The 13710-nt window shown below is 39.5% G+C and overlaps 1 protein-coding gene across 1 annotated transcript in view; it reads left to right on the top strand.

The window, feature by feature from the left end:
• KIF26B (kinesin family member 26B) overlaps positions 1 to 13710 on the top strand; it is a 312864-nt gene that overhangs the window by 183033 nt on the left and 116121 nt on the right. The window lies entirely within an intron of this gene.

Below are 13710 nucleotides of genomic sequence, written 5' to 3'. Positions count from 1 at the left end.
TGTATGCAGGATGTGCTTTTCCAGATAATCAACAACCCAGACTGCAGGGCATCAACATGCACAATTGATTTTCTCAAAAAAAATGCAAAAAGCTACACTGCTATAATTCTAATATTAGCTGATGGGTTTTGGAATCCTTCCCCAAGGCCAAACTGATTCCTTGTAGTACTCTAGGCCTTCTTCCATAAAGCCCTTAATCTGAAAAAATGTCCCATAAAGATGAACCAGCATTCTTGAAGAGGAAGCACAATGAAAGAAGTTTGACTAGAAAGCTCTATCCATGGAAATATGAGGCAACCTGAGCTTAGAAGATGGACAATTCTGGAAGATTGCATCCATCTGCCTCTTGTAAGTAGGAAGAAAGAGAATGCTTCAGTTTCAAAGATCAACAGTAACAAATTGTGCAAAATTGGATTGATTTTCTTGAAGTAGCTGTATAAAACCATTTAAGATATTTGAATCATAAACCCTTTGGTGGTGGGTTTCTCAAGAATATGTTGCAACATCATCTACCCTATAATGGGATGCATAAGAAGTCTTTGATCAGTAAACAGCTTCTTCATTCAACTCCATAAAAAGTTGGATGCAACAAAACTATAAGCCTTTGTGTGGTATGGCAGCACAGTAAATACGGTGACTTTCCCTTGGATACCATCCACTGTCTGTAGGAACTGCTGTGATGCATAAGCTATTTGCTGACCTCTGCTCGTATTTCTCTAATCTGAGGTAGTCCACACTGTGCATCTTCATCTTCAATTTCAGGGGCTGACTTCTACAAAATGCATCATTGTACTCTCTTCATTGCAGAGGGCTTGATTTACCACCTCTGAATTCCAGGCTTCTGTTGATGTATTCCTTTCAAAGCAGTAGATATTTACCATTCGAAACTAAGAGTATCACAGTGCTGAGTTTGTCCCAGGTGCTGTCGTTCCCCAGTTCTTCTTCTTCTGCCCTTTGTCTGGTATAAAAGAAATATAGTAAGAAAGACAGGCTTTGTCTTATTCTTAGGGTGCTATATGACAGGAGCCAAATTGCAGCTGTTTGTTACAAAGAAAGATGGTAGGATCTGGCTGCAGGCTGTCCTGCATCTTGCTTCCTGTGTTCATAAGCTTTTTCTGTATAGCAAATGGGAGAGCAGGATAAAAATATATTGTAGAACCATATAGGTGTACTTTGGCAACTATAAGAATTTCTGAGGTAGGTTTGCAGAGAAAAAGTACCGGAAAAGTACCAACAGAAAATTCTGTCCATAGGATTCCTAGCTTGATGTTCTGGTTTCCTGACTGTGGGTTAGTTATTATGAAGGAGGTAGTTGAACCAATTTTCCACACCTTCTCATCAAAGAATGAACTTCACAGAGAAGTTATTCTGCTCTGACGAAGGCAATGCAGTGGCCTGATCTCTTGTGTCAGGGAGCTGCATTACTAAGTGAGAGATCTCTTGGAAGGGTAATTTTGTTCCTGTTTTTTCAAGTTTTCTCTCAGTTGTTGGTAGAGGTAATTTTTAGCCTGCTGTTTGTTTTGATGAGGAGGACTGGGATTTTTAGAAGCATATGCTTTGTACCAAGAAGCTGTAACACAGGGGATGTGCCTTTTGATAGGATTGCACCAAGCAGTAGGTGCTGTGGGTCAGGAACATACAGGTCATTGGAGAGGGAGGAACCAGAAGACCCCGGTGCTGAGAGAGCTGACCCGGCTTTCAGTAGGCCAGCTGTCAAGGAAGAAAAGCTTCCAGTGTTTATTGAGTATGATTTGCCTTATGAAAGACATGGAACAGAAAGTTTGTCATGCTCCTAACCCTTCACTAGAGAATGGTGGAGAAAGACAATAGGATGGCAATAGGAGAGCTCAGAGTTACAGCTGAATCTCCCTGCTTAGGAACTGAGCTTTCATCCTGACTGCACCGAGTGAAATATTCGTGCCTACCTCTCATTAAACAGCAATATGCTGGTCTGCAGGTGATAAAAATATATCACAACAGCAAGGTCTGTATCCAAAAAGAAAGCAGAGGATTAGTTTTCTGTGCATTTTAAGAAGGAAAAGAGTTTTCTGGCTAATATTTTCTGGCTGCTTGCATTTGTCATACCTACCATGGACCCATGAGGCTCAGAGACGGCGGTCCCTTTGGTGGTCTGGAAGAGCAGACAAGGCCCTTGCTAATTCCTCTGATTTCCTTCCCCCCTGCACCCGTCAGTGTCAGTAATATTTTATCAATATTGAACATGCTTTACTGGCACTTTATTCAGGTGGAACAGAGGTGATTTGTTGATAATATCCATATTCACACAAAAGAGGTTGAGATCTAAGAGAAATCAAACAGCAAATATGTTTCTCTGTCTTCTTTATATGTGACAAGATGCATTTAGAGAGACACTTTTGGCATAAAATTCTGAGCCATTGTAAATAACTTTTCATTTTTAGAGGTATTTTAAAGAAATTACTGTTGCTAAGAAATAAAAATACATGTCAAATACTTGCTCAGTTTAGCAGTATGCTCAACTGTCTGAGGAGTGCCCTCAGAACTGAAAATTAATTGGCTTTCACTGAAATTTGTACAGGTAATAAGCAAAAAGCTGCAGATTAAAGGCTTTACATCTCATAAATTCTGCTTGTTGGTGCCTGTGCCACACATCTGTACAGTTCACTTATTTCTGGCAAAGTCTTACTACTTTGTGTGGTATATTTAATTTCATGTTGTTTTTTATTTCACTTTACTGGAAATAGGAAAACAAGAACAAAAGGTTTGTTTAAAAAATAACAGTAATTGCCAAGAGTAATAGTGTTTTCCAGTTTTGTAATTTTTGTAATAATTCATTCTGCAGCATGATTAAAGTAGGTTAAATATTAAGGTCAGCTCCCAAAGGAGGTGGGGTCTGAGCTGGCAGAACGCTGAGCATTCCTGCAAGAGGCTGGGCACATAGGACTTCCCCTGCAGATGGTAGGGTTGTGTAGAATTGCTTCCTGAATCTTCAGTAGATAGAGATAGAAAGTCTTATAACAAAACATTGAAGGTGACTTGGGGGAAATTTTTGTCAAAATTTTTCCCCAGCAAGAAATGTGGATTTCATTCAAATTAAATCACTTCTGCTTGATTTAGCTTATGTCCTCCCAGAAAGTAAATAAGAATCAAGAAATTTTTTTAATGTGTTTTGGTTACACCCTTGCAAAAAGAAGTAGTTATTAACTTTTTCAGTTTGAAATTGTAGTTTAACATTTGCTTCAATTATATTTAAATTAATATTCTAAAAATGAAAACTTTAATTTTGGATTGAATAAATTGCTGAGACTGATGCTAAGTCATTTTGTTGAAACTTTTCAGAGGAAAGATATTTTGAAAGAAAAAATAAAGCATAATGTTTTACTGCTTTCAGAATTGTAGTAACATTTCTTTCATAGCATCATTGGATCAGAGAGGCTGGAAGGGACCTCAGGATGTTTCTAATCCAACCCCCTGCTCAAAGCAGGCTCAGCTCTGATGTCAGATATGTTTCCCAGGATTTTATCCATTTGGGTCCTAAACCTCCCCAAGGACAAAGACTGCGCAACCTTGCTTGGCTGTCCTCAGGGTGAAAACACTTTTCCTTACACCCTGTCCAGACTTCTCTTGTTTCATCATATGCCCATTAACTCTTATTCTCCTTCTATGCCCTGGTTTGAAAAGCCTGACTCCATCATCTTGATACCCTCCTCATAGGTACCGGGGGGATGCTGTTCGGCATCTCCCAAACCACCATAACTATTTGTTGTAATCTGCTGAAGAGATCTAGATTGCGTTACTATTTGCCAATGTACATGAATTTCTTTGCACTTCAGCATGTCTCCATGAAGGTGGGATCATAAAATTTCTTTCTTTTGTTTTGCCTGTTTTGCTTATAAGCTGTTGGGGTTGGACTGATTTTAGCATGTGTGCAATCTGTTAGGAAGAGGACTTCGGTCTTGGACCTTAGCATATTATACGTAGTAATGGTGGTAGTCTCCAGTAGCTGAAACAACTTGTCTCAAAGAATTGTCACTATCTCATGGTGGTGACTTGAATAAGTACAAGACAAGACTAACAGGAACTCTTAGAGGAAATATTTTTTATTACAACAGGAGTTTGCTTGTCAGAGCTAGGTTTAAGTGGATTGAATTTCAGTGCATCTGCGTTGTCAGAATAGTTACCATTTGTATGCTGGTGTTATTTTAAACATGCTGGCTTCCAAAATATTGATGAGGCAAAAAACCCAGTAAAGCTTACCTGCCTTTTGGCCTTTTTATGTATCTGTTTAATTGTTCTGCCAACCAGAAAGTTAAACAATGACAAAATGGACTGTGAATCTGTGTGCTGGCTGCTTTTCCTCCTGGTGTTATGAGAGGTTTTTGCTGAATGGGACAGAGATGAAGTAAAATAGCTTTCCACACAGTGTGTGGTCAGGCTTTAGCATCCAAGGTAATAGAATAACTGTAATCGTATAAGCTCCATAAAACTTACAGTTAAAGAAATTGCTTTATGTGATTTTAAGGACTGTTATTAAATGGCCAGTGGTTTGTGGGCCTCTCATTGCAAAGCTTCTGTTAGTCATGTTTTTGAGTTGTCATAACTGTCATTACTTCTTGCTCGTGAGGAGAGTCAGCTAGGGGCTGGCTAACCAGGAGTTCTGTGCCATGGTTTAAATTTTGCTAGTTTGTCTCAGAGATGGGGAAAAATCTGTTTGCCAGCCATCCCTGGTGGTACTTTCAGGAGAAGACAGTGTAACTGCACATCTATGCCACTAATATTTTCCAGCTAACACGTGAAGACTGACAGATCTGCATGTTTCTTGCTTTATGTAATAACAGTACAAATATAAAACAGTGCACATCTCCTTCCTTATTACTTAGTGGCAATGCCGGCATCTTGCGATCTAAATCTTTAGTATAGACAGGCAATACTTCTTAACACCCAAAGCTTGAGCTGGACGGAGCTTGTTTCTGACCTTTCCTTGAGAGATACTAGTGCTTTTGCCCTCAGCTCTGTGTGACCGAAATTAAGGCTACTCTGGTCTGTGGTTGTCGGTGTCCTGCGTATGCAGTTTTCCCAAGGGACTTGAAGACACATTGCCACGTAACTGTGGCAGTAATGGGTAAGTGCTTACATTTGAAATCATTTGAGTTATAGTAAATGTAGCTGGTTTTCTTCCCATATTAAACTAGTGCTAAACATCTGATTTTATTTTATCCAAGTATAATGGTTCAGCTTGCTTCATGCATTAAACATGCAGTGACACATATCCAACTCATCCTCGGAGCTTTCCAAGAACGAGATAATGCTGTGAGCACTGTCATCTGTCTGAGTACCATTTCTTATAAACGCATTTTTCAGAGAGAAAAATAAGCTAGGTTAATAATAGAAACAACCTCTACCCACTCTTTAAAAAAATTGACTAGTGATTTGTCTTCTATGTTTGAGTGCTGAACATGGAAAGAAAGGAAAGAAAGCAGAAATGATCTCTCTCTAGCTAAATGTATCAAGCTATTGAGTCAAGATGTACTTTTCCTGATGGGTACTATTGAAGGGCAAGGGTATGATTTCTTGTAGAAATTCCAAATGTGATAGTTCATTTGATTTGTTACTTTTTTGGCCATTACCTCTGTGCGTGAGAGCAAATTAATGATTCTGTTGCCAAAGACAGAAGGACATCTGTCACTGAAGCAGGGTTTTCCAGGAGCTTTTAGGTTAGGTAAAAAAGATCTTTACTGGAATACAGTGATACCTGGTGAAGAGAATCTTGTGGATCAAACAGTAGCGACACGAGAAGTGGTTTGTTTCGTATCTTGTCATATCCTTCTCTAAAACTGGGAGTTTCACCCAAATAACAGCTGTGTAGAATGCGAGTCCTCTGTCCTGCAATATGTACTTGTGTAGGACTTTGAGCTTCTCATTAAGCTACTGGTCTTCAAGCATATTCATCTTCATTTTGGTGCAACCTAGGAGTAGCTCTGTTGGCAGAGAATTTACACAAATTTGAACTTGATATAAGAGCAGGTCTGAGCTGTTAATTGCACTGAGATTGCCTGTGTGCAACAAGCCTCAGATTTTGAGACCTGTCCTGAATAAAGTTCGAAGCCTTGTTTTGACTCTGTTAGAACTAAATAGGTTAAAAATAATGAGTTTCTGAACAGTTACAATACAGTTCCAGGGGAGAGCACAGTCACTTAAAGCACTGTGGCCAAAACATCTGAATTAACCACCCAAGAAGTGAAAGATTGCAGCCTGGGACAGCTTTATTGTTGCTATGAAATTGAACGCATACATAAAAATAAAGAGAACAATAAGGGGCAAGTGTTTACTGGGCATTAGAGAGATGTTTATTATACCTTCTACAGCATAAGCAGAAAGCTCAAATTATCTCCAGATTTTAAAGGCATTGTAAAATAATTAAACACAAATACTAAGAATCTTACTGGAACTGCAAATCCAGGAAATGTTCCTCTGAGGATTCTTATTTCATTCTTAACATGTCTTACTAGGCTGCAATGCCACAGCCCTGGGTTTGGCCACACAGAGAATTAAAGTGGAGTAAAGTTGCCCTGATTCTCATTTGTAGCTCGTAAGTCCTGTGGAAGGCAGGGAATGTGGGCTGGGAAGGGCCATAGCAGGCCAACTGCCAGATTTATTGCTCTGTCTTTTTGCTTTCAGTTTGGATGAGAAAAACTGTTCCATGTTGAGGTACAAGAAAAAGCCCTTGGAGGTGGTTCTTGCTCTGCCATGGAGCACGTGTCTCAGGTGGTAGCCCTGGTTTGCAGCAGATGGTGGAGAGGCTACCTGGCCCCTTGCAGCGGAGCATGGCTGTTAGCTTGTCGGTTAAACATCTTGTAAAGCTTCTCTGTTCTCTTTGCTTTAGAAGATGCAAAGAAAGGCATGGCACAAAGGAAGCCATGGCTCCTGGCCAGATCATTGGCCTCCAAATAGAAAGATGAGATTTTGCATGAAACTACATTTAGTACCACATGCCTCAGATTTTAAGGTCAGGGAAGTGCTTGCCATAGTAATTCAGGCATATTGGGCACGTTAAAGAAAAATGATTTAGAGCACCCTTTGGCACGAAGCCAGTTCAGGAGGTTAAATCATTAGTAGCCAAGCCAAAATAAATGTGAGGAAAGAGGCAAGGGAGGGAAAGGAAGTATGCGGACAGGGAAGTGGCAGGTATGGGACCTCCCCTTTTGGTGGTAGTACCCAGGTCAACTTGGCTGTAATGTCACCTTAGTGACCCTGCATCACCTATACAGGTGGTTGGGAGAAACAATCACTTTTGGTGATGATTCAGAGAAGCTAGGGTACATCCCTGTAATTAGAACATGTGAACATCCCATTTAGTACCCTGTGTCCAGTTTGTATAGGCAGCATATAACTGACATAATTCAGTAACTAAAGATCCTGGAGAAGAAAGCAACTGTTGAGTGACCCTGTGTAACCGAAAATCAAGACTGGCTTTTCTCATAGAAAAAAGCCTGCATGGTTGTAATTTTGCTGTATCCTGTTGGTTTTTACCTTACAACTACATGAAGACCTATATGATATGATGGCTCATTTTATATAAACCTATTTACCCGAAACAGAAAATACACCATGAATCCTTATTTGCAAACATTTGAGTTGGAAATAATCAAAACTAATGGCAGGCTTCCAGTATATTTTTGTTTGACATTCCATCAGTTAACTAAAGTACTGTGCAGACAACATTTTACTTAGTAGGTGACAGTCAAGAATTTCTACGGTAGGGCTTTTGTTTTGAGGGTGAGGCTGGGTAATGGTGTCTTTCACTTTTAGGTGCCCAACCTAAAGAGACCATAGGATATGAGTGTTTCACGCTGGGTAGCCAACACAGCTGGTTGCAAACGTAGATGTATTTTATAACTAGTGATACATCTGCACAAATATGCTTTGAGAGTTTGTTTAAGAGACTGGTTTCCAAACTAAACTTCCATCTATTTTCCAACGCGGCACCAACATACAGCAGGCAAGGTAGTTTTGGGTAAGTAAAGATAGTGTTTTAATTGCTAGGGAAGATCATGAATCTCCTTTGGGCTTGTCAAACCAGCACATCCTCTGGTAAGCCATCCCTTGCAACATACAAAGTTCATACTCCTTGAACGGTGCACTCAGTGGAGAGTATGTGTCTTATAAAATGAAACTTATGCCTCCAAATAAAGAAGAAAAATCAATCTTTAGTTTTAATGAAAATTGTAAATATTTATATTAAAGTTAGCTAGTACATGACTGCTTAGCCTTCACAGCTTGAGAGCCATTTTCTTTGTGGAAAATATGATGTGCGAGTGAGCATATTTTCAATTTTTATTTTGACACAGAGACTTATATGCCCGCTCACTGTCCCCTATGATCTGGAATTCAGTTTCCAGGGGTGATAAGTACTGGATGCATCGTAGTGTAATACGGAACTCCAGTAATGAATAATTATACAAAGATATGCACCTAAGAAAATTTCTTCAGATATCAGTAGTGAAGGGGCACGTCAGCTACTGAAGTGTGAGAGTCAGTGTTACTTACCAATAATGACCTTCGCTGACACAAGTGTAAATAATATTTTACGTATTCACTCAAATATCTAATCTCCTGAATCTAATAAACCTGCTGGCCTTACTGACCTCTACTTTCACAACGAGTCCTAAAGTTTTAATTTTGCCTTGGATGATGTGTTGGTGAAAAAAGTAATTTCTTTTATCACCCTGAACAGGTGTCCTTTGAATTCTATTAGCAGTGTCTGTTTTCTTAGTTAAATGAGAGGAAGCAAACATGCCGTGAGTTGGCATAGCCAGGCTCACTGAAGTTCATGATCTTATATGAATTTATGCCAAATGAGGTCCCAGTCCACTCTGTTCTAGCTGGAGGCACACAAACATTAAGTATGCAGGGAAGCTTTATTTATTGTTCTTTTCTTTAAGTGCTGTATCACACCGTTTGTGGTTTGTTTTTTTTTCTCCCCTGACTATTGCTTAGCAACAAGCGGATGTATGGATTTGTTCTCAGTTTCTAAAGCTGCTTTTTGTGAGCAGCCAGAGTTAATTTAGAAACCATGAATTTTCAAACTGTTCCTTCCACAGTGTTTCCTTATGTACGTTGCACTATAACCATTACCCAGTGACTTCTCTAAGCAAGGTATTTACAGAGCTTTCTATAATGCCTTTTATTTTGTCTTAAGAGTTTCATCAACTTCATTCTTTTATTGCTTATAAGTAGTATGAATAACTTTCTTAGCAGAGATCTTTGCATCACCCTTAGCAGTGCCTTTGTTCTGTGTTAAAAAAGGATTATTTAATCCACTTCTGTTCATTCCTCTCTCTAGACAAGTTTCCAGAGAGCATACTTTGCCCCCTCACATCTCAGAATTACCTCTAAGCTGGTTTACTTCAATTTTTTCAATAAATCCCCCAGAGGATCTTCAGCTTTCAGAAAGTTCGAATCAGTCATTATTTGGCTTCCAGTGTAGGGGAATAAGCTCTAAAATGAATGTGTTTGAAAATCCCAGCCTGCCCATGGAGTTTTAAGGGGAAAAATATATCACCATTTCTGCATAGGTGGGAGGTGAAAAGCGTTCTGATTGCCCACAGATATACCTTATTCAAATTGTATTTTAAAAAACCAAAAAGCAGAGATTGTCCTTTCAAGAAATTATCTTGGTCTTTGGTATGGATCAGGTGGACATTCAAAGCAGTTCCCCTTTCCTGCCAGCAATCCATCAGTTTTATTTGGATTGAACTTTAATAAGCTTTCTAATGCCCCTCCTGCAACCTCAAATCTTGATCTTGTGATTATTTCCTCTGCCACAAATCTTTTAAGCTTTCAAAAAGTCTCCAGCTGCTTGTTTATTTAGGGACTCTCAGGAAAAAATAATCCAAGTTAACTGAAGGTGTGAATCCAAAGCATATTAGCTAAACTGGATTAAATCTGCATTATTTTGGAAGATAATTCAGTAAAATGACATTAAAGTCAATTCTGTTGTGAATGAGCGTGTCCACACAGTGGTCTAATACATTTAAAATTACACACTTCAAAAATTTAATTTGGATCAAGTTTCTTGTGTGTCTCTGTGGACACAATCCCTACCACAGCCATACCGCACACAGCAGGGAAGTGGTTTGTGTTGCACTGGAGCCTACTGCGCACCCCTGCATAGTTCATAGCCGATGTCACTTGGCTCAAGTGGGATATAATGTAACTTGGAGAATGATCAGCTTATTGTCAATACATAAAGCCATGCTGCCATCATCGCCATTTCCATTACTGCAGTAGTATGCATAGTCTCAAGTGGAAATCAGAGTCCTATTATACTAGTGCCCTGGTTTTGGCTGGGATAGAGTTAATTTTCTTTCTAGTAGCTGGTATAGTGTTGTGGTTTTGGTTCAGGATGAGAAGAATGTTGATAACACACTGATGTTTTCAGTTGTTGCCAAGTAGCGTTTAGACTAAGTCAAGATTTTTTCAGCTTCCTATGCCCAGCCAGCAAGAAGGCTGGAGAGGCACAAGAAGTTGGGAGGGGACACAGCCAGGAGAGCTGACCCCAACTGGCCAAAGGGGTATTCCATACCATGTGATGTCATGCCCAGTATATAAACTGGGGGGAGTTGGCCTGGGGGAAGGGATCTCTGCTCGGGAACTAACTGGGCATCGGTTAGTGAGTGGTGAGCAATTGCACTGTGCATCACTTATTTTGTATATTCCAATTCTTTTATTATTATTATTGTCATTTTATTATTATTATTGTCATTATTAGTTTCTTCCTTTCTCTTCTGTTAAACTGTCTTTATCTCAACCCACGAGTTACTCCCCCGCCCCCCCCCCCCCCCCCAATTCTCTCCCCCCGATGGGGAAGTGAGTGAGTGGCTGCATGGTGCTTAGTTTCTGGCTGGGATTAAACCATGAGAACTAGATATTAAATGTAAGCAAATTAGCTGGCTTCTGTACAAAGAGCAGAGTCTAAACAGCTGCTGGCTGGACCAGGAGGGCCATGAACCGCAGCAGCATCAGGTCTCCCAAGGTCCAGCTTGGTGCTTTGCCTGAGAAGTCTGGTGGTCCAGAGAGTCCGTGTGGGAGAGCCAGGCCTCTGACTTGCCTTGAAAAGTAAAATGTGAGAATTTCTAACCTCCTGTGCTAGATCACAGGGCCAAATCAGAATCAGCTGGCATGACCAACTGTGTTGTGAGCAATCCTAGCCACCCAAGCTGAATGATTTTACTTATGTAAGTGTGCTCACAAGAAAGCCACAGTGTACATGTTTGTGTCATACTGCAGACTATCTCTGGTTAAAATAACCTTCTCTTCCCAGTTAAATGCTCTGAGAATTACCTGAGACTTATTGCCTCTTTGATCCCTTTCAGAATTCAGTCAAGTCTGATAGGGCTTGTAAATGATTTTCTAGCCTGCCATGAATTGATTTTTCTCTCCTTGGGGAAAAAACAGAAAATCCCATACAGTTGTGAGAAATAGTTCATTGCTTTTTCATCCATTTTGCCAGTTGCAGGCCAAAAATGTAAAGGAAAATGCAGGTTCTTCCATTTGAATGCAATCTCAAAGGTTATAACTGTCAAACTAGAATATAGTTCCAAGGGTTTGAAAAGGCCAGGTACCTCCAACAATGTTTTTTCTTTAAGAAAATGCCAGTTATGGGCTTGGTTGGGTCAAGAAGTGGTTTGTATTATACTACTGGCTTTGTAAAAAGAACAGCAAATGCTGGAGAAGCATTTAGTAGCAAGAGGGATAATGGCTCTGTCAGTCAACCTACAAAATGGCTTTTAGGAAATGTGTTTTCACCTGAGGTGAGTCAATGGGACCAGATGTATGACCAGAGTGGGTGGAGCCATTGCCTATAGTTAAGACTGGACTACTGAGCTTGACCACAGGAATAAATTTCTCAGTGTATTTGGTTAACATATGTATTTCCAATTGTTGCACTTAGTACAAGATTTTGCTTAAAATAATTTTATAGCGAAGCTAAGACATACAGAAAATCTTGATTCAGCATGGACAATGTCATAAAAGCATTAATGACAGAGAGTGTGGAAGCTGAAATCTTTGAATCCTCTCAAACCATTGAAATGTTGCTAGGAAAAGGAGAAATTGGTGCTTTTTACTTTGGTTTTGACCGACACATTTTGATTATGTTTCCTATGAAAAACAAAGCAGACTCTTAAAAAAAGAGTGCCAGGTGATGAACTGCAGCCTTTAGGCCAGAGGGAAGGGGAAGAACAAGGACAAGGAGGTGGTACAGAAACTTCTGAGTTGTAATTCTGTGTCAGGTCAATTAAAATCTCCTAGTGTTTTTCTTTTATTAAAAACTAATCTATCTGGAACTGCTTTTCACTTGCCATAGGCTAAAAGAATACATGCTGGCAGTGCACACAGTGTGCACACAACCAGCTGTCATATGGCAACTTCACGCCCAGCAGTAATTTGTTCATGTGTCTGAGGCATCTGATACAAACACAAGGTACTTGCATACTGAATTGAGTGTGTGTGTGTGTATGTATATGTAGGTTCAATCTTTTTTCCCTGACTCCTTGGGATAAAAGAATGTAATTACTTTTATAAATTTCAGTGTTGGATAATGTATACTGATACCAGTGTAATGTAGCTAATTCTTAAAACTTAGGAGGATTTAGAATTATTGGTCTTGACTGTCACACTTCAACAAAGTAAGGAGAGCTACTGTCAGCACAGGCTCCTTCTATATCTATCTTAATTCACAATTTGTCTGCCAAAGCAAACAACATGAAAGTAGCCTCATGAATTGTTATATCCATCTCTCCTTTGAGATGGTGCTCCAGTTGACCTGCTCTGTTTAAAGTGCTCGTTTTACAAAAGGGAAAGCATGGGACAGCATCATTAATATTAACATTATCCCTGGTCAGGACAGAACACACAAGTGTTAGAACAAAACAGCTGCAACAAAGGCTGAATGTTGAATTGTCTCTCAAAACAAAACATTTTGCAGAGCAAAAATATGGAAAGTTTTTGTACCAGAAAAGTTTAGCTTTGAAATCAAAGTCTATACGAACTTCAGCATTCTTATCTAAGAATACCATAGTATTAAAACCAGTTGTCATTGTCTTCCCTGCTTTGTGGTTAATGCAGCTGTAGTTGGTATGATTGTCTCCATCTCATTGCAAACAGCAATGTTTTCACTGGTCACTGATTGTTCAGTTTTCAGACTGGCTTATGTTTTAAGAGGTGATAAAAATTTAAAACAGCTAGTGCAAGGCTTCTTACACCTCAGCAAATCCACCTGAGCATTTAATACTAATTAACTTAACAGTGGCTGCTTACATCCAAACATTGCGCAAGTATTCATTTTCTAATCAGAGGCTTATGAATGAGACACAATTCTTTGTGAACCGTTTGGTGACTGAACTTAATTTGAGAACAGAAATTGCTGTATAGCTCATTGATTTAATTGGAGGTTTTGGAGCTTTCTTGCAGGCTGAATTGCTTCAACAGATGAGATAGCAACAGAGGCCTGATTGTGACCCTACTTAATGCAGACTGTGTAAATTTGGAGCAACTTTGTGAAGTCAGTGATGTTAAAACTAGCAAAAATGAGTGAAGAACAAGAATTATAAAACTGTTGGGATCAATGAGATCAAAACTGAGATCCTACCTAAGTAGTAACCTGATAAATACCTTTCTTTATTCTTGACTGCTTGTGTTTATGAGTTTGGGGTTGTTTTAGCTCACTCT

Source organism: Accipiter gentilis, chromosome 28 (assembly GCF_929443795.1).
Source record: "Accipiter gentilis chromosome 28, bAccGen1.1, whole genome shotgun sequence".
NCBI lineage: Eukaryota > Metazoa > Chordata > Aves > Accipitriformes > Accipitridae > Astur > Astur gentilis.
Note: the sequence above shows the minus strand (reverse complement) of the source record. Positions and strands in the feature narration are given on the sequence as shown.